The following is an 18,670-nucleotide window of genomic DNA, read 5'->3' as shown; positions in this document are numbered from 1 at the left end:
ATTTGCGCTGCGGGGGCTGCGTAATACGGCTTCGGGAATAGGGGGGGAGGATGTGGCGGGTGCGGCGGCTGCGTAACGCGGCTTCGGGAATAGGGCGGGAGGGTGAGGCGCCGGCGCGTCGTGAGGGGAAATGGCGGCGGGAGCGGGGCTCTTAGGGCCCGGCCGTCTGTCAGGGCCTCCTGGGGACATTCTGACATGGGAGAGGCGAGCTTTGGGCCCGCGGGGACGCAGCGCTGAGGTGAGGAGCCTGCGATGGGGGCTTAGGCCCGTCTTGGGGCCTGGCCCTGCTGCCTGGTCTAGGCGTTTCTTGGGGCCTGGCCCTCACCGTGTCACCAGCACTGAGCAGGAGCCCATCTGTGGTCATTGTGCCCATACACTCTTCTATACGTGGTACTGCAAACCCTCCCCCGGGTTCTTTCTCACTGTGCCCCTTTTCCTGTCACCCAGCACCTTTGTGCGTCTGTGTGTTGTTTTTCCCCACTGTGTACTCAGAGGGCCTGTCACTGCTGACCGCCTGCCCTGTGCCACACCAATCCCCCTCTCCAAACAGCTCATGCACAGCAGAACTGTGACTGACCTGAAGGTAATCACTGGCCTAGTGTAAATTCATTTTTGGTAGTGTAGCTGCTGGTTTCAGCCTCTTTTTTCCGTTCTCCAGGCTGAGGTAACTTGAGCAGGTCTCTGCCCACGCTCCTGTGCTGGGAGCAGTAGGAGAGTGTCCTTTGTTCAGTCCCATTGCAGGGGTGTTGTAGCAAGTCAAAAGGGAGGTTTCCTGTTTTTAATGAAAGGGATCTTTTTCTGTGCTGCTTCAGAAATCACAGAAATGTTAGCTTGAAGACTTAATGACAAAATTTGCAAGAGTTTGACAACTGTGCGCCGTGGTGCGTTGGCTGAGGCAGCTGATAATTTTCTTACTCAGTTCTGTGTTGTGAGTGATTGTCACGTCCTTTGAGTCTGACAAAACAAACAGTAAAAGAGATGGGATAGTGGGAGGTTTCATGTTGATTTTTCTTTTTAGGGTGCAAGAATCAGTATTCAATCAACAGCTTGTGTACAGCAGCTGTTATGAATTCATAGCTGGCCCTCAGGGTGGTTTGGCTGCCCATCAGATTCCATTTTGTACCAGTCCTTATCAAAAAAGCCTTTCTCATTATTTTTTTATGTTTTTGTTTGTGTTTGTAGGAGCAAGTGAAGACCAGGGGTGCAAAGGTGAGCAGGGCCGGTAGATGACGGGGCTGGAATTGCTGAGGAAGGAAGGAGTGAGCAGAAGCCTCCTTGCGTGGTGGTCTGCAGGGGCACTGGCTGGTTTTATGAGCCTAAAGTGTAAAGATAATATAACAATTTTTAACAACAGAATCCTGAAAACAAATTAGAGGCCTAGCCACCTTCCCTGTTCTTCAAGAAATCCTTCAACCAGTTCTTTCTCCTCAGATAACTCAGTTATTAAATGCTCTTTAAAAGAGTGATTATCTTCATCTCCTCTCAGACTGGAGTTCAGCCCAGAGTTGGTCTGTTAATATGTAAACCCCTTTTTTCTTTGTTCAGGTGGTCTCTGGGTTTTATGAGGAGGCCTTTTCATTTGCACAAATTTATTATTATTTTTTTTTCCCTTTTAGCACTTTTCCCCGTAATGTCTGATGTAGATGTGTTTGTAGAATCTCTCTTGGATTCCATGGGTACAGGCCTGCAAGGTTCTCGCGGCTCTGAGCAGTTCTCCACTTCACGCAGGCAACACTGCGCTGCGCAAGAAGAGAGCAAATACATGCCAGAACCCCCCATTGCTTGCTGCAATCAGGTCTTCACCTGGGGGAGCGTGTATTTATAGCCTTGTCACAGAACATCATAATTAGACGTGCCCATAAGGCAGACGCAGCCCAGAGCACTGTCACAGCTCGGGGACCCTGTTATTATGTGTCATCAGAGGGTTAGGCTGCAAGCAGATAACCCGTCTAATACAGCAATGCTTTGGGGAATTAGCTACGATTGTGATTTGGGGTGATTCGTTTTTCATCTGATACTAATGCAACATTCTGTGTTGTTGCTTTTAAGACTAAAGTTGTGGGTTTTATGCCTGGGACAGGTACAGTTTCCGTATCAATGACTCAGAGCTGCTCAGGGTGAGCCACTGCTATTTGGGGTCCATAAACTGCAGGTCTCGAGCCTCCGTGACCAGTTCTGGCAGTGGACTTCAATGAGATCGCAAAGGTAATGGAAAGATTTGTTCCATGATCTTCATTCTCGCCAACAAAAATAAAAGGCTTAGAAAAGAAAGGGGGTTCCCTCAGAGAACATGTTCTATTGCAGAGCTAAAGAGCAATTTTGTGGTCAACATTCGTTTTAAGCCAATGTGGATCTAGATTTGCCTCAAATAGTCAAATTAGAGGTAAAACTGTCAGTAGAGAACTGGAATTTGGCTCCTCATTTGTTTCTTTTGAGCCACCCAGCACCCCACCAATTTTAGTTAGAGGCAACAGGGAGACAGGATTGTCGAACTCATAAGAGTTGACTCAAGCTGCGTAAAAGATATTCTAGAAACACCTGTTTAATTATCAAGCTGGTTACTTCTGGTTTGATTTAAAGATTTTCTGATTGATTTTAAAGATTGATTTAAAGAGTTTCTGCTGGAATACTTTTATTATAGGCATAGGAAGAGAAAGGTAAGAGTGGATTTTAGAACGGAAAGAGTTAAATCAAAACTTGATGGCAACAGTTTTCCTTTGTTGAAGAAACAAAGGTTATATGAAGTTATATGGTTATATGAAGTGGTTTGTGTAAGAAGTACTTTTCTTGACAGTGTTTTGTGGTATGAGCTGCTTGTGAGTGAGGGAGTGGAAGAGGGACAGTGGATTTAATCAGTTTTCAGTTATTGGAAATGGAACTTATTCCCTTTGGCATAAAAGAGGAAGAAAAGACTTGGTCTGCAGGAGGCAGACAAGCGATGCATTTTCTTGCTTGTTTGGAAATTAGCTATGGAGAGTTGCACACGTAGCATGTGTTCTCAACAGCCACTCAGGGCTGACAGACCTTTGTATGTGGGCTTTTTAATGACCACAGGCTCGGTTTTGAGAAATGGGGCTTTGCCTGACGCTTATTAGGCAGGAGGTGAGAGGAAAGGGGTTAAAGATGGGCAAGGGGAGGAAATAGCAGAGGGGGTTGAAAGCCAAAGCTTCCAGTTCCCAAAGGAGCTATGAAAACCTGTTTTTCTTAGTTGGAACTCCCAAGCTTGAAGCAATTGCCTCTACTCTTTGTTAAGATGAATTTACATATTCAAATGAACTCAATCTCCTTTGACCTACTTTGGCCAGCTTAAACTGTAGGCCTGTGCACAATGGGGCGAGGGGAGGAGTTTTTCCTCAAACTATGAATTCCTTTATTGCTGCTGGGATTGTTCATGCGTATCTGTAATGCCTGGGACAGAATCTTTAGCTGTACCCAATAAACATTCGGCAGTGCTCAGGGCAGGATTTGCATTGCAGATACTCACAATCCTGTTCTCTCCTGTCCTACTCAACGCTCCTGTCATATTTCTGCTTCTCTCTGTGTTACCCAGGCTTCACAAAGTCAATTATTCAGGTTTTATGTGTCCAACTTGCTCATCTATGTGTCATCATGCCTTCTCTGCCGTCAGACTTCTCCCTGAAATCACGCAGCCTCCTGTCTTTGCTTACAGGCCTCGTTTAATCTGAATTAGAAATGCTTTACAGAAGGAACCATATATGCGTGAAATAAGTGCATATGTTTGTGCTGCTTGACCCGTGACATTTAATGAGAGCCACCAGCAGAATCCATGGGTGTGAGTGGTGGCTACTGGCATGTGTTCACCGTGGGAGGATTAGAAAAAGGTGGAAAATAGGCCTTTTGGATGTATTCTAATAAAGGCCTGGAAAATTCCAAAGGTGAAAGTTAGTGCTGAGCCATGCAGATGAGCTGAGGAACTCTAATTAAAATACAGACTCTGTGTTGTTCTTAGAAACTGGGCAACGTTCCCCATCTGAGCTCTGCCAACATCTCTCGGCCCCGGACTTGGGCACCCACTGCTGCTCTGCTCCGAGGCGCCCGCTCGGCTTGGCCAGCACGTCTCAATCTTCATCTGTAACACCTCCTGCTGTTCCAATCCGGGGCCCTTTTTGAGCAGAAAATGCCATCTCTCTACTAAATTGTGCCAAATTGCTTAGTTTTGGCTGCAGAACTCATTTTCACTTGTCACCTAACGGGATACCTAGAGACTTCCATCTATAGCACTGTCAGCAACAGAGGAAAAAGACCATGTGAATACCTCACCCCCTGCTAAGCCCCCTAATTATATGGTGATGTGTTAATAGCAAACACGCTTTCATGTCTTGGCAGTTGCAAAACACTGGTTGGTGGTGCAGTGCTTCAGAAGTAGCATCGTACGGGAAAGATGCAATCCCACTTTAAATTACTTAATTAGTATCAGCATAGTATGTACCCAGAATTAGGGTTTGGAAGGAACGCGTAGTAGGAAGTTGTCAGATGCCAGTTGTTTAGATGTTCTGCAGAATCTGAACCACCACATTAGAGAGAATTGCTGTGAGAGAAGCGAGTGTTTCTGCGCGGAGAATTAACGATTCTAACTCCACCTTCCTTGGAGACTTTGCCATCATCCATTTTTCTGAGAAGTCAGCAGCAGGGTGGTAGAGCTGCTTCCATCTTGGCTGAGACACCGGGGCTGGAGCTGGGAACATCCAGCTCCAAAGTGACGCGTTTCTTTCAATATGAGCCAAATTGCTGGATTTTGCAGTGCTGACGGCTCGCGCCCTGCAGTGATCAGCCTGGCTTCCCGCGGAACACGCAGGAACTGGAGCAAGTGTGAGCCACCACGTGTGCTGGTGAACACCCCGAGCAATTAGAGTTTGTGGCGGTGACTGCCTGAGCTCAGGAACAGTCACCTTGTTTCTGGAGCAAGTGGTACAGCCCAAAGAATGGAAGAACTGAAAACTTCATGGGAAGAAGGCGGGTTAGGAAATTATCCTCAAGAAATAAATGAGAGAACTTGGGCAACAAGATGTCTCGGTGGCCTTTCTTTCTGTTCTTGTCCCGTGGGACTCCGAGCCCCAACAGGCCAGCTAAACCCCAATTTATCTGTCAGGTTTGGCCCTGTAAACAGTCACGTGAGAGTTATTAGCTGTATTACAGGTGGTATTGTATGCTGGCCAGGAGAAAGAGTGGCTCTATGTCTTCTATGAGCCGTGCATATGGACAGAACAATGCTTTCAGCACTTTCCTGCTTTCGGGAGATTGAGGATGAATGACAGATGCCCAATCTTATCTTTGGAAAGGAACTCTGAAAACAAAACTCACAAAATATTCCTTAGTCACATAAATCAATCCAATTGACATACTCATTGGTGAGCATTATGTGAATTGCATCTTGTAATATATGCTTTGGATTCTTTATTATGTAATGATAATTTCCATTTGCATTAACAGCAGTGCTGGTGTCAGTGGTTGTGAATGTGCCTTGAAAGGTGTCTTATCAAATCTGACCTCACTACTCTGATAACAAGGGCGTTGCTAAAATGCCTTCACTACCTCATCAGCATATCCCTCAAACTAACAAATCGGCTAGCACAGCCCCATCAGCAAAATTACACGTCAGAAGTGCAACACTTGTTTCTGTTACTGTTCAAGAAAAGCCGGATCTCTGAGAAGCCTTTGGTTTGCAGCCCTTTAAGCTCTAAGTGAAGCCCTTTAGGCTGAGGCAGAAGACTGAGGAAGTGAGGTTAGGCAGGCCTGGAGAGACTAGAATAGAGAAGTTGCAGTATTTGCTGTCTGTCCGGTCTGTGTCCTGGCAGTGCGGCACCCAGGGGTCTGTTGAGGGTATTTTGCCCATGAGCAGAATGGCCTTAGGTCTGATTCTGCCAGTGTGATGGAGGGAAGAGCCAGAATCTCTGGCTGTGAGCCACATGGTTTTACCAGCAAAAATGTACTCTTACTAGCATTATTGCATGAAAATCACCTTTTTTTCTTTTTCTGTAGCAATCAGGTGTACGGTTCTGCTTTCTCACAGGTGACTGATCTCCTGACTGATAGGATGTGTTGTATTGTAAGCTAGGCACATTTTAACATGCTAACCATCAGATTTTGCAATAAATTTGTGTATTGGCCTACTGAGAGGCTGCTGTTGCAGAATTTCCCCGGTGAAACTGCCAGAACTATTTGTGTATTTCATAGTTCGTGTTGTAAACTACTCGTGTGCATCCCCATGTCATATATTAACTGACAAACTCATAAATAGCGGTGCCTAGCAGAGCTGTCTACAGAGGCTTTAGCCACAGAACCTGCTTTGACAAAGTTGTCCCTGGCATTTTCCTCCTGTGTGAATGACAGGAGGCATAAGGCATGGAGTATTTGATATAAAATGAAACCAGTAGCAACTGTGGCTGCATGTGGGACCGGGTTTGTCTTAATTGGCAGAAGAGGTCTCTAACCTCTTCCACAAAGAGGCAATGAGCAGAGAAGTAGAAACTTCTGTAGAAGAAATGTGGCTGAGAAGAGCAATATGTGAGTGGAATACTCAGAAAATGTTTTCTAAAACAAAAGAGGAGATGGAGAAGCAATGGGGTGGTCAAACTGACTGTGCGGGGAAGGGCTAGAACAAGAATTGAAAGAAAATATCTTATGCTCTGGAAATAAAACTAAAGCACTGGAAGTCACAGAAATCCAGAACTCAATCTGTCCTGTTATAAATGTTATTTGAGGTCTGTTTTTTCTTATGTGAGCACATAGATATTGCTGAGTCTCTGTGAGTGTGAAATTCCTTTTTCCTTTGTAGTTTTGCGTCACCTGCAAGTCTTGTTGAGGACATGTTGCCTCTAGGCTGAGGCAGCGTATGTGACAAGGAGGGGTAGCTAACCAGAAGAGATTGAACTGGAAACCAGGTAGATTCCCAGGGAAATTGCTTTGTGCTCACATGGGTGACTGACCAGACCAGGATCCAGAGACTTCCTTGTGAAAGTCTGCGTGTGATTTGTGCCGTCTTCATTTGATGAGCTCAGAGTTGATGCTTCGTTAACACTGCAGGACTGAATGTTTTCTTGTGATAGCTTCAGGCTAATTTGGGTGGCCGGGGTCGGGGGGAAGGACCCCAAGAGCGAGTGACTGCTCCATCTCCCGTCATTCATCTCTGAAGGAAACACTAAGACTTTCAGTGACTCACTCCTGAGGAAGTCAGCGGCTAAACCCTCTGTGACAGAGCACTCCTTTTAGCCAAACGCAGACTTACAGGAGCAGTTGTGGTTGCACATCAACCTCAAAAAATAATATGGTATGAAAAATGTCCAAGGAGGAGCAATGGGGATAATTGTCTATCTGGACCAGCTTCTGTATGAGAAGTTGCCTAAAGAGGGACACTTGAGCCTTGAGATGCTCTAGAGCAGTGCTGTGAAGTGCTCTGAAGTCCTTTTTGTCTCGAGGGTGACCAGGGAATGACAGCTTGGTCTTTCTTGCTCTTTCTTTCCCAGACGTCGCGCTCCTCACTGCTGTCAGAGATGAGATAACGGGCTGCATGGGTCGTTGTCTGATGTGCCATGGCTGTCTTGTGTTCTCTGGAGAGGAGAGGTGTTACTGAGCATGGTTTTTGCTTCAAGTGAAGTCCTGAGTTGCCAAATAGGGAGGCATGTGAGGGAACCCTTTCCAAACAGAGCTCCCTTATGGGAAAGGAGCTGATAACTCTTTGGAGGCTACTCCTGATTTAGCACATAGCTGGCAGCCCACAGTGGGAGAGACCGGTCTGGGCAAGGGCACAGCTCTGCACTAATCACCTTGTACCAGACTGAGAGATTAGCAAAGTAGATGAGCCTAAGGCCGTGTGACCAGATGAGGAGCAGGAGCCTGAGGACAGCTGCATTTTCGGTACTGGTGCGTGTTAGTGTCTCCATCGCGTTCTGCTGGTGACACAGGTGCTGAGATGCTTCTTGCTGTTGACCTCTTGAGCTTTCAGCTGGGCACCCGTCCAGCCATCCGTCACTGCTTGGATCTTGGCCACGGGAAGCCAAGTGTGATGTGAGCGTTGCCACCACAGCGGGGGTATCAAACAGACACCTGGCACTGAACACAAGTGGAGGTGAATTCAGTCGGAAAATAGAACCTTGGCTGCTGGGCGAGAGAGCCTGTGGCGAGGCTTCTGGCTGCTCCTGGGTCATGGCCTGGCACATCAGCGCCAAACAAAAGGCAGAACCAGATGTTTGGGTGCAACCGTAGAAAAATAGATGTGGGACAGCTCAGACCCACAGGTAAATTGAAAGACAAGGCGGGGTTTTCTTTTTTCCACTGTGATTTGATCACAGGAGCAACAACTGAGTGGGCTTTTCTGTTCTTTGTGGTACGACTGACAGATAATGTAGGGGGAGGTGAGACTGGCTTTGTTTTCAACTGTGAAATCCATGAAGTGATATGTTCTTTGTGAATTAATTAATCTGGGGAAAATAGAGTTTAACTATTTGACAAAAAAATTCATTTCCACCCACTTCCCAGCTGGCGCTCTAGTGCGGTCTAAACATGGACTGTCAGATTCCCATCAGCCTTCAACGTTTCAGCCGAAATAGCAACTTTTGCCTCACGTGGCAGCGAGTAACAGTCGTGAGCCCCGGGATGCTGAGAGGTGGGAGACGCAGGACCGGGTTCTGCCCTGCTTGGTGCTGCACGTCCCATTCGGTGGACACTGTGAACAGGAGTTAAACTTGAATCCCTCTGAGCAGAGGTGCAGATTCATTTCCCAGGCCATTAGAAGCCTTCAGGAATTTTCCCCTTGACCTTTTTGTAAAATGGGGGAAGTGGTACTGTCCTGCACCCCAAGGGAACGACTTCCTGTTCAGATTATTCAGTATATTAATAGGATGCGTGGGATGCACCCACTGACATTCCACAGACAGGTGCAGAAATGTCTTCAAGACAGAAGCTGCAGCAGGTCATAATCACAAACTCGTTAGTCTGCTAACAAGAGCTGGGGGAATAAACTTAAAATAACATTCTAGTTTTCTGTAATAGCATGCAGCAGACACCTGCGACCTTCCTGAGCTTGGGACTTGGCCCTGGAAAGGTGTGTGCCGCTAATAATAAGCCAGTTCAAAGACCGGTAGGATATGTGAAATCCAGATTCTTTCCAAATCTTTCAAGTGTTTGCAAACGTTTAGTTAGCTTCATGGAAGAGACAACTTCTATGGAGACATTTACATCAGTGTGGTGCACCTGGCCCACAGCAGGTCTTGTCCCTCAATGCACAGAACAGCGATACGAACCGAGAGGTGACAGTGTCATCTGTTGCCAGTAAATGGAGTGGCAGGAGAGCAGTGGCTTTCCTGTTCTTGTCACCGCTATCAACAGAGCAAAGATACCTTTAAATAGCACAGGAATGTTTAGCAATTGTGATCTCATGTGAAAAGTTCAAGCTGCATTTCAAGGACAGAAGGTCTTCTTAGAGGAAGGAGATCAAATCCACAAGGAGCGGTTGGAAAATGCCACTGTTAGTGCCCCCAAAATGCCTTCGGCTTATTTTGCTGAAATGGCATGCTGCAGCTTATGTCTGTATGACAAGAAAAGGACACAAATGTGCGCAGTCGGGACCCTGAGCCTTGCAGATCATAAATACAGCAAGGCAACAGTAAAATGAGATATTTATTCTGAAAGAAAATGCAGAAAAAGAGAGCATCAGCCAAACTGTGTGCCTGCTTTGGGTATAGTTAGGGAGAATCTGAGAACAAACTGTGCAAGGCAGATTTACAGGTGTGAATATATGCTACTCTGTCAAGACTAAGGGACACCAGAGAGGTCCCATTTACTGCCTAAAAATCCTTAAACAAGATAGTGCAGCCCTCTGGAAAGACTGGCCTGGGAGCTGTGTGGCAGAAGACTGATAAGGTGTATTTGAGAAGGAGAAAGAGTCAGATGGACACAGCAAGGACCTGTATATCTCAGACAAGGCTGACCTAAGCCCAGCAAATCTAGCTCTGTTCAAGTCTTCAGCTACCTAAAGCACAAAATACTTCCTTGAGATGCCTTTCGTCAGTTCTGTGCATTTTGGTTTTCAGCTGCAACGTCACCCTGGAGACACAAACTGTATATTCAGTAGCTGAAAAGCTGTGGCTCTGCAAATGTCCTCACACTACTGGGATGGAATAGCTAACTGTGCTCGGGAGAGGAGCTGTGGCAGCTGTGGAAGAGGAGGTTTTGGAGCCTGTCCAGATCAAAGTGGTGGGTGCAGTGGTGGGGGTTCAGCCTGGAGAGCTCTGTCAGGACGGGGTCGCCGTCGCCTTCCTGAAGAGAACCCCATGGTAGTGCCAGTTTGGCAGCTGGGACGACCACGGCTCTCTTAAATGCAACCACAAGAGGCAAAGCCAATATAGGGGAAGCTTTGGAACTGTCATAGCCTGGCACAAGGTGTGATGTCAGGGTGGGGTGTGTATGCTTTCAGTGATGGAGTCGGGCCTGTGGACCTTGCCTTTGTCTCCTTTGGGCAATGTGGACTTGACCTGTTCCTCAGCCTAGAGCACCAAAAGGGGAATTTGCTGACTTTTTGGTATTTGCATGCCCTGAAAGGTGATGCTCTCAATGTTACCATAGCCAGCAGTGGTGGAAGAACTACAATAAAGGTGAAAAGTGATGAGAAAAACCAAAACCTCCTATCAGCAGTACACAAAAGACCCTCTGGAGCTACCACCAGGGGATCTTGTCAGTGTTAGACTGGTTTTTGAGGCTAAATCATGCACTTGGAAGCTGGTAGAACCTGTTGAGCAGATCAATTGTTGCTCATTCAGCTTAGCAGTGGAGAGTCATATACTTCACTGAAACCACAAACACTCCCTGCAAGTGTGAGACGAATGAGACTTGGAGGCTGGTGAAACACGCAGTCTCCCGGGGCTTGCTCAGCAGCATGCAGGAGGAACACGGAGCTGCCAGCCTGCTGCGGAGTGTGGAACAGCCTCTCAGCCCTGTCGCAAACCCTGTCGTCACAAGCCAGGCTTGCACTCACCCACGTCTAGCTTCCCACGCAGCATGCGCAAGAGTTTTCATGATGGCAGGGAAAGAAGAAAACATCTTCCTAAGCCTGGAGAGAATCCCTGAGGTGCTAAACCAACCGAATTCAGGTTGGTGTTGCTTGACTGCCCAGGGAATGCAACAGGACAGAGCTGTAAGAACATATGACATGATGCAAGATACGTGATGTTTATTTTTGCTGTCTGAGATGAATGTGGCAGGAAGGAATAGAACAAAAAAGCATTTTCCAGCAGCAGGTGCTGGTGCATGAGCCTGGGTATGGCCTGAGGGCACATCTGGCCAGATGCTGCAAGTGCATACGCTGGAGAGAGCAGGGCCAGGGCACAGCACAGTGCTGCTGCTTCTTGCTCAAGGGGAGCCCTGGGCTTCTCATTTCCTTTTGGGCCAAATGTTCTGGTCAGTTGAAATCCATTTTTATTCAATTTGTAGTTTCTTTTGCTGACTTTATTCCAGCAGCCATCGTATGGTGCTGGATGTCCTGTGGGTCTGGCTCTGATGCTGAGGGCTCCTGCAGTCCCTTGCACTGAGGAAGAGCAGAAGTATTTCTACTTTCCAAGTGTTTCATGGCAGCCAGAGATCCTTTGCTTCTGGGGAGCAGTGTTCCCTGCCGAGGAAGGCTGACTTTTCCACATTGCTCCCCTGACAGGGTGGAAGCATTCAGCCAGGCCTGGCAGCTCAGGCAGTTTTTAATGCCAAGCCTCCTCTTTATGTCTAATGAAGGTCCCTGATCCCTTTCTGAATCTCCTGGGGTTGGGACACCTCGTTTTCACCCACTTGGAAGGTAAAATGACAACTGTAGATGAGTTTTATATATTTCGTCCATGTAGTATGTCTGTGTTTGTATCCTTGGCCCCCAGCACTAGGAGCAGTAACTCGTCCTTTAAACTGATAACCATCCCAAGCAAACTCCTTACATCCTTGTTATTGCTTTACCTTTGACTTGACAAAACTTCTCTCATGTTTCTTCTGAAGCGTGTGATGCTCCTGTGCCCATGGGTTGAGGGGCAAGGCCCCAGGGCAGGTTGGTCAAGGTGTCTGGAGCCAGCTGGTGAGAGAGGCTTTAGAAATCCTCTGCGACGGTGGTACAAGAACAGAGTGGTGAGTTATTCTGGCTGCTCGGTACACTGGTGATGAGTGATGAGCAGAGACCAGCATCCAAAAGAGGGTCAATTACTCCACACTCCTCTGGCGAATGTCAAGCTCAGGCCCCAGCAGAACTCCCTGAACAGAACTCGCCTTTATCTGAAGTGCCCAGCAGCTGACAGAAAGCAGCAGGCAGGTGACGATTTCTTCCTCCGCTTGCCAAAATGCCACTGGCCTTGGCTCAAGGTGTGTAGAACTTACTGCTATTTTGGGTGCTGTCCTTGTGAAACGCCAGCTCTGCATGCCAGGTGATGCCTGGCCGCTCGCGTAGCTGGTGTGAAGCTGGCACCGCCGGCTGGCAAGCGGGGTGTCTGTGCCACACGTGCCCCGGTGCTGGCAGCGGCACAGCGGGCCTGGTCAGGCTGCGCGGTGCCGAACAGGCTGAGCCCGGCTGGCCCGCGGGAGAGGGCGCTGCGGGCCTGCGCTGCGCTGCTCCGCTGCAGGCAAAGCAGACAAAACCAGCAGCAGCTTCACCTCCCAGCTGAGAGATTTTGTGCCTTTGCAGGGGGAAGAATGGTGCTGGGAACTTTTACGTAAAACAGTCCGAAGAGGGGAGGGAACAGATGGTCTCTAAGCACTTGTGAATTACTAGATTATATTTGGTGCAGAGGTCTCTGTTTGTCTTGAAGGGTGTTTTTGGTGGATTAATGTACTTTGGAGTCCAGCTGTTGCTCAGCAGAAAGGACAGTGGGTTTTGTTTCATACAATCAGATATTTTTTCCCCTTTTTGTTTTGTATTTTTTGTGTCTGCAAAATACCCAGTTCTGAAGGTTGTCAGTAGGAAAAGATGCTAGAAATGGTCCAAATCTACATCAGAAAAGGTGTATGTGTCACAGGCATTTGTTCTCTTCCCATTTCCATGGAAACATGCAGGCATGGACTTGGTGGTGTCAGGCGGAGCAGCCTGGCAGGATGGAGTGGAGTCTGTCCAGGAGGAGCTGCTGGCCAACAGCACATAGAAACATGGTAACCTGGTCCTGGAGAATAACAGGACGTGATATATCGCATCAGAAACAACAGCTGGGATGAACATTGGACTTTCCTCTTGCCATCCGACCCCTCCACATCCCATTGCCCCATCCGGTCCCGCTGAGAAAACAGTGTACACCACAGGCCATGATTTTTAATTTCCTGGGGGGGGGTGGAAGGGGTGGAGAGCACATCTTCTGGCGACTGACAGGCTTTTTTGTTCTGCGTCAGTCCTTTTATTAACCCCCTGCTAGATCATTCACTCTCTCTGCTTAGCCGCCCCTGCTGCGTTAGTGATGAGAGAGTTTGGAACAGCAGGTCTGCCTTGGGAGATTATGGGGATCCCGTGGACAGGGAGCGGTGGGTTGGTCGGTGTGCGCACACAGATTGCTAGCTGCAGCTTGGCCTCCATCTGCCCTCTCTGCCAGCCTCGATACCTTTTATTATCCCCGCAGCGACGGCAGTTGCATGTCTGATCCCCCGGCAGCAACCCTGTGTCTCCCCGAGGGCGGATTTGCTGCCAACGGGCAGGGAGGTTAAGGCAAGAGCATCCTCCACTATCCCATGCTCTCTACCATCCTTTGGCTTCGCCTAACCCCTCTTGTTTATCTTACATCTTGGGCAAAGGCAAGTGTTTCCACTCAATAATCTTGTCCTTTTCCCATTCTGTATTTAGGGCCTTGACTCCCTAAAATATTTGTCCCAGACATGGGACTGAAGAATTTAAGGGAGCAATCTAGATTTCTCCGGACAGTTGTTTCCTTTTGAACCAGACTAGTGTTGGTGGTTGATTATTCAAACAAATTAATTTTGGATGCACACATAAGTTCTAATTAGCTGTAATTATTCGCTTACTTCCTCCCAGCTTCCCTCCCACATCAGTAGAAATTCAAAAGTATCACCCTAACACAGCGTGCCCTTCAATAATTATCCCCCGGGCCAATCCTGAACCTCTGAATCTCCGATCAATACCTCATCCGTCAGCCACGATTAATTAAACGGAATCCCACTTTCAGGGCTTTGATTCATATCACCCCAGAACAGCTTACTGCGTGTTATAATCCAGACGTGATTCTAATGCTGTCCTCAAGTGGAAGGGAGGGGGTGACTGATACATCAAACCCCAGAATCATTAAAAAGCCAAGCGATACAGAAGTCTCATTGTAAGGCAAGTGATAAGTAGGTGGGACCGTGTTCTCCTCTCGAGCCTGGCTGCTTCAATGGGAAAATAGCGCTGCTGAAATCAAGGCAGGGAGCGAGGGCATTGCTCTGTGTGAGGAAGGGAGGCGAGTGAGGCGCAGCGTGATCACTTTGATGTCTGTGTGGGTGCATTCTGTTCCACAGTGGCTTATTTTTTTGGCCAGTGGTTGCAGTTTGGGAGTTCGATATGGTTTTGAATGGTAATCCAATAGCCAAAGGCTGTTGGGAGCTTCCTGGCTGTGGTCTGCGGTGGTCCAAGCCAGGACGCCAGAGATGCTGTAACAAAGCTCTTAAAAACAATAAAAATGTTTTACTTGAGATTCCTCTGATGCTTTTAATAGCCCTTCATTCTACACATGGAGTGGTAAAAGCCAAGAGGGATGTTAGGCCAAGCCACGCAAAGCAGGGCCTGGAGCCAAGCTTTGTGGCTCGTTCTCCTCTTCACCGCCTTCTTCAAACAGGAAAGGAGGTCAGATCTAAAAGGGGGGATTTGAATCTGTTCCAGGTGTTAAACCTGAGAGCCAGTACCCTTTTTGCTGATGCTGACCATGTGTCTCAGCCAGACAGCATCCTCTCCCAGGATTTCTGCCTTCATATTCTTTTTCTCAACTCTAATTCACAGTCGGGTTTGCTCTTTCCTAGATTGCTGTCCTTTGCGCCTTCACCCTCAGGACTTCCAAAGACTCACATCCAAAATCTAGGAGGCGAGGGCAGCTCCCATTATCCGCAAAGGCCTGGCAACTCTGATTTTGTGATTTCTGTGAACTCAGCAAATGTTCAGGTGATAAGAGACAATGATTTCCAACTTCAAGCTGCCTGGAAGAAAGTGAAGCTGCTGATGTTGCAGAGTCTTGTGACCCCAGGACTGGGAACAGCAAATCTAAGGACTCTTGAGCTCTGCGGCAGTCCTCAGTGTCCAGTTTCTTAGTGCAACTGCCTGGGGGTTTCCAGGACATCTTCCCGATGACAGATGTGTTTTGTTTTCTGCCTGTGTAGGACAAATGGCTTTAGAGCCGTAATCAAAGGGGACCAGGCAAGCCGTGTAGGTCAGCTCAGGATTTGTGCTGTGTGCGTTAGAGGAGCGCGCAGTGTTTGCACAGCGCAAGCAGGAGCTTGTTCCCGGTGCTGGAAATGTTAGATTTGGCCTTCCTGGCAAAATTTCTAGTACCAAAGGGAGGAAGCAGCAGGTACGTACAACGTTCCACTCTGCCCGTGTCCGTGTTCAGCAGGGGCTGGAGCCCAGAACCGCAGCAGCGTTGCTCGAGGAGCCGCAGAGCCGACAGCAGCCTGGAGAGTCATTCTTTGCATAGCTGCTCCAATTTGAAAGTTCATTCCAGTTCAGTGAGGCAAGTGGTGTTTTCGTGTTTGCCATTCGCACAGGGTTTTAGTGTTGGAGTTGTACCAGCGTCCAGAAATGATTAAAGCAGGAATATTTGCTAGGCAAATGTTGTGAGTTTGATACGTCACTCAATTAGGGAAGAGAAATGGTAGCTGTAGCGTGCTGGTCACCCAGTCTGCCTCACCGGCAGAGCTCGCTGAGGATTTCAGTGGCTTTGCAAAGGAAAAACCGAGATGTGGCACTTGGAAAATGAATAATTTCTTAGGAGTTTGCTGCCTGGCTGTTTCCAAACCCATATTCTTGCCTTTTGCTGAAGGTCAGAATGGTACCCAGGCTGTTACTTTGTTTGCACCTCAAGCTTCAGCTTATAAATAGCAAGTCTCTGTGATCAGAATGATTTTTAGGCACATGCAAGCCCAAAATGCCAATTTAGCTCCTCACTTAAGAAAATTGAGCAGTGGGGTTTGTAATAGAGCAATAAGGCACAATGCCTTTGTGGGGGAAAAGTGTTAGCCTTGGGTTTGTTGCAAGCCAGAGGAACAAAGGCCACTTTGCTTTCAGCAGCCACTTGAGAAGTACAGACCCCCCACCACACTCCTGGGGTGAAAGGCTCTGCTGAGGCTTTCTTGGCAGCAGAAAATGAAAATTGCACACAAAATATAGATGAGAAAACTCGTATCTCTGCGTCTGAGTGCTGTGCTGGGTATGACATCACTGCTAGCCAATCAGCAAGCTCCCTTTGTGTCTGGCTTTCTAATAAATGCCACTTCCTCAGAGTAATTTGCAATAATAATTTACTCACCTTCTAGGAACTACACCACCCGACACTCTTACCAGCCCACGAGAGCAGGTGTGCAAAGGTCTCCGGCCCTGGATGCTGTAGTGATGTGCGGAACGAGTGTATCTCCAGCACCGACTTGATAAGAGTTGCAGTCGAGTTGTGGATAAGTGATGACTTGTGTTAATTAATTGCCCGATGGTTGAGCACCCCAGAAGGTGCTCAGTGCTGCAGGCGCTCAGAGCAGAAAGGGGGTCCCTGTGACAGTGGGAAAGTGGCTCTGGTGCCACATAACCAAAGTGAATCTGGGCAGGGTGTGATGGGTTTCCCTTGCTCCCCAGGGGTGTGCAGGGCCAAGGTGCTGCTTTGAATGGAAACTGGGAAGAATTTGGCCTTTTTGAATTTGGGGGTTGCTTGAATGAGGGGCAGGGAACCCTGCACTGGGAGCACAGAGAAGAAACTGAGGCACCAAAATGTTCTGTGCGGCTGAGTTGCCTGGTGCTAAGCTGGGGAGGATCCGAAGGTGCAGGGATGTCATGGGTATGGCCTCTGGCAGTTGTGTCACTCGCTTCAGCTCAGAGAAACCGTCTTTCTGTGTTCAGATGTCTCAAAGCTCTTCTGTGGTATTAAACATGCCATCCAGCCTTACATGCAACGAGTGATAGCTCTGCGGACACATATGTGGGGTTCAGGAGCCCAGCATGGAGATGCTGGGCAGTGTGGTCAGACTGCATTAAAAAGAGAAGCGGAGTCCGTAGGATCTCTCCCTGAAGCACAAGAAAATGTTGTGTAGAGTGAGGTCCTGCAGTACTTTGGGGTTGAGTGAAGGAGATATGGGGGCTGCTTGTACCCCGTCTCTCTAGGAGGAGTTCCACCACGTGCAGGAGGCTCTCCCAAAGCTATAATATCTTAGCCAGAGCTGTGCCCTATAACTGCTTGTGAGCAGCATATGGGACAGATTTGTTTTGGGTGTAAATCAGGCTGTGGACAGACAATGCTGGATTTGGAAGTGAGCATGGAACAGAGACCAAAATATTGAAGGCGACCAAAATATGAAGACAACCAAAATAAGAGATCACTTCCACCCTGAATAATTTGCTTTATTTTACAGTGAGAGGAAGCAGCAGAGCTAGGAGCAGCAGGCAGGTGTCATGAGGCAGCCCAAGGAGCTCCAGACAGACACGCCGATATCACCATCAGCACACCGAAAGAGGTAATGGAGATGTCGATTGAAAATGCAGCTGGGTTAAAAAAAACAGGTTTAGGTGCCAGCGCCAAGGGGATATTTTCAGTGTGCAGGCAGCAGCCCTGCTCCCTGGCTGAGCTGTCAGCGTGGCTGCCTCAGGATCGCCAGGGTGTCTGCACAGCCTCTGGAGATTTTTGAAGTCAAAAACCTCAAATCCCAGCAATTCAACCAGCGGAGTAGATTTGCTCTGTAAAAGCTTCTGCAAGTGCATCCAGGGAGGTTTCTCTCAGGGCTTTCTCCAGCAGTTTCCCCTCGCCCCGTGTGCTGCATTGATCCTGGAGAGCGGGACAGCTCCAGATGATAAATAACCTCCTCGCAGCCCTCCTCATGTTCACCCGGCAGCCTGGGCTCTGTTCTATTTCAGCAGCAACCAGGAAAATGTTTTGCTGTTTGGATTTTGCCCATGTATTTGGTTGGGTTGCACTCCTCCTGTCCAATAGAATGATTTGGGCTGGAGGAGCAATGCAGAGGAAGCCGGGGAGAGAGGAGGGCTGAGGAACTGCAGCCAGTTTCTGTCTGTAGGACCTTTTTAAGTGTTGTTTATTGATTTACTTTGAAACTACACCCTTGGCCTCCAATGAGTGCAATCAAAGGTGACAGAAGAGTTTATAACATATTTTCTAAGAAGGGAAAATGGAAGGGTAATGTAAACATGTACAATGCTTGGGGATAAGGGCTATTACTGTGCAGAGACAGTCGTCTTGGAGTTCAGAGTGATCTGATGAAGTCTTGTAGTGGAAAATTGCACAAAGCTGCACTTTGCAAACTCAGTTCTCTTTGTAAATGAAGCTGTGTTAAATATATATATATATTTATATATATGTATATGTATATATTTATATATCTCTGAATCACTGTAAGCAGACAGTCTGGAGAGACCAGGCCACCTCATCCTGACATAACTCTGCACTCCCTGAGCCTGGCTTGCTTTCAGCTAACCTCTGCTACTCACCCCCTGGAACCAGCTCGCTTCATTTTG

The 18,670-nt window shown here is 47.9% G+C and overlaps 1 long non-coding RNA gene across 1 annotated transcript in view; it reads left to right on the top strand.

The window, feature by feature from the left end:
- The first annotated feature begins 71 nt into the window (after positions 1 to 71).
- Positions 72 to 18,670, top strand: part of LOC110366033 (uncharacterized) — a 96,764-nt gene continuing 78,165 nt past the window's right edge. The window contains exons 1-2 of the long non-coding RNA XR_010475485.1: positions 72 to 238; positions 17,557 to 17,658. This is a non-coding gene — a long non-coding RNA (uncharacterized LOC110366033). The remainder of the gene's footprint in view (positions 239 to 17,556; positions 17,659 to 18,670) is intronic.

This window comes from Columba livia, chromosome 11 (genome assembly GCF_036013475.1).
Source record: "Columba livia isolate bColLiv1 breed racing homer chromosome 11, bColLiv1.pat.W.v2, whole genome shotgun sequence".
Classification (NCBI taxonomy): Eukaryota; Metazoa; Chordata; class Aves; order Columbiformes; family Columbidae; genus Columba; species Columba livia.
This window is presented reverse-complemented; position numbering and strand designations above follow the sequence as displayed.